The sequence below is a fragment of the Schistocerca gregaria genome, chromosome 3 (genome assembly GCF_023897955.1).
Source record: "Schistocerca gregaria isolate iqSchGreg1 chromosome 3, iqSchGreg1.2, whole genome shotgun sequence".
Taxonomy (NCBI): domain Eukaryota; kingdom Metazoa; phylum Arthropoda; class Insecta; order Orthoptera; family Acrididae; genus Schistocerca; species Schistocerca gregaria.
The window spans coordinates 301,753,551-301,756,280 of record NC_064922.1 but is presented as its reverse complement, the minus strand read 5'-3'; positions in this window follow the sequence as shown (position 1 = coordinate 301,756,280).

Sequence of the window (2,730 nt, the reverse complement as noted above, 5' to 3'; positions counted from 1 at the left end):
GGTTAGTTAGGTTTAAGTAGTTCTAAGTTCTAGGGGACTTATGACCTCAGCAGTTGATTACCATAGTGCTCAGAGCCATTTTTTTTTAGAGCGAAGTGTCACGAACTCGGGTCGCATGCACACACAGCAATCGCAGTCCCTGTCCATACTGAATACAGTGGAAAATAAACTATGCAGATAAACAGACTGTCGGCACATGCTGCGCAACTCTACTGTAGACCCTTACGAAAACGAAGGAACTGTCTGTAATAAATTAGATTAATACGCAGAGATTCAAAAACCTAACTACCGAAGCACTCAGGTGAAACTAAATAATTCGCCACGATTAGGAACTTGTAATATGTCACAAACTCGGTTTACTTTCCGACGAAAACTAAAACGCGGGAACTGTGGGTATTAGATATTAAATAAACACTCAGAAACTTAAGAAACTAAACTATTAAAGCACACAGATGGTGATATAAAATTTGCTCCTGGTTAGGAACGCTTAAAAGTCGCAAAATGGGTCACTTCCCTGTTGATGCATGTGTCTCGCGCGGCTGGTGCTACCTTACTGGTGATTTTGACAACGATGTTTTAAGGCGACCCGTGTTTGAAATGTGAATAAGAAGGGCATGCACAACATCACAAAAACTTGTGACGATTATGCACGCGCAAATTGGCTTGAAAGGTAGCGCTTCGTCAATGTAAAGAATTCTAAAACACATTGGTTTTAAATATGTTAAGAAGAGAGTTTTTAACTGAACGAAGTGACACAGAAGCAGCACGAAGTACGTTCGTTACAGAGATGCACGATACAAGAGGAGGAAGTAGTTCTACAGTGTACTAATGAAACATGGGTGAATCAGAATCATTCCCTGAATACCTGCTGGGAAATGAGTGATGGTACCGGTGGTTTTGGAGTTCCCGTAGGAAAAATTTCTCGGACACTTATTCCGCATGCTGGCTCTTCTTCTGATTTGGTTCCTGAGAGTACACTTGTATTTAGATGTAAGAGAAACAGTAGAGACTACCATTCGGAAATGAACGCTGTCACTTTCAAGAAGTGATTCACTGAAATATTCTAACATCGAAGTCGATCATTGTAATTACTGTGCCAGTTATCGTTCAGCTGTTACAGAAAAATGACCATTGTACGAGCAACAAGAAAGGGGATATTGTGCTGTGGCTGAAAAATAAAAATATTCCGGACAATATAAGCCGTAAGAGTCGCGCGTCAGCATGAACAAATTTGGCTTTCTTGCGTGTGATGTGGTCACTCAGTTTTGCGTTTACTCACATATTTCTGTCAGTACAATGCGATAGAATTAATTTGCGCACTGGTGACATGCTATATGGGGAAATAAACAAAACATTGTGTGTTACGCTGAAAAGTTTTAAAAATATGACTTTCACAGAGAGGTGAAGATGGATAAAAGCATCGAATATACCATCCTAAATTCACAATCAGATAGTTCGGAGATGGACTCAGGCAGTAGATGGTACTACGACGAACACTTTGAAACCAAGTAACGATCTTTCTTGGTTTTAAAGACTCGTGGTTTAAAAATGTTTTTGTCGACATGTCAACTATACACATTGTACATGAGAACTTACTAGCTTTTATTGATTAGGAAAATGTAGCCTGTGAAGTAGTCAGACTGTAACGTTCAGCACATTTCCCAAAGCGAAGTTAAGCTTTTCCAAGCCTGTTGTATTACGTGTGAGAATACCGCTGGATAAATTCGTCAAAAAGTCCAGTTTTTCGACACGTGAACCCCTGTCATTTTCATGACACGAATTGGAAAATGCCTTAAAATAAAAGGGTTACCTGTCGAGATATCGGTGGTTTTGAACGTTATCGGCCAGCATTCCGTCGAGTTATTCACAGAATATGGTTAATTGTTAGCTTGATCAATGGATTATTAATGCTTCCTCCCAATGTAATGTGGAACGAGTTAGTTTAAACTCACAATGCCTGTCACCACCGAAAATATGATAACATACTGACAATGTTTACGATAGTCTTTTACACTAGTATTTGCTACAGGTAATTCTTTTTAGCATAGTGGTTTACACTGAACAGCAGTGAAATACACCCACATATGCACATTATATTCACATGGAGTAGAAACAGTTGTCTAACTAATATAATGATTTCGATCTGAGTTTGAAGTTTATTTTGTGACGTATTACATTTCTACTTATAATACAGTCCAAAACACAATAAATGATAATTATTGCAACTGTTTTCGATTATCTTGTCGTTACCCAATCGTCGTTTTGAGAAAAATTGCTCTTGACGACTTCACAAAGCTGTACCAGCTGTCCGCGTCTTCCGACGTCACACAGACAATTGCTGTGGAGCACACCCTCAAGACTGAAAAGTAAGATTTCTCTCCTGTATACGAATGATCGAAGTAGGTTTTAAGATACATTATTCACTTATGGATGTGAACGTATAATACGATGTACCGAAGGCAAATGAACATGACTGTTGTCTGCTGCAACACAGTTCGGCAACACGCAAATCTCATCCCCCTTCACGTCTCCCTATCGCTCCGCCTCTCTGTGCGGAAGCGCTGTGCTACATGAAGCAGGCGATAGATGGCTCTTATGTCGGAACTGTGTAACAGATAGTAAATACTTCTCTTTTCATGGTAACAATTAAGTACTTTAGTGAGTGGCCTTTAATAATCACAAAATTGTATTGTACTAACAACTGAAACACATATTTAATTCTCACAAACC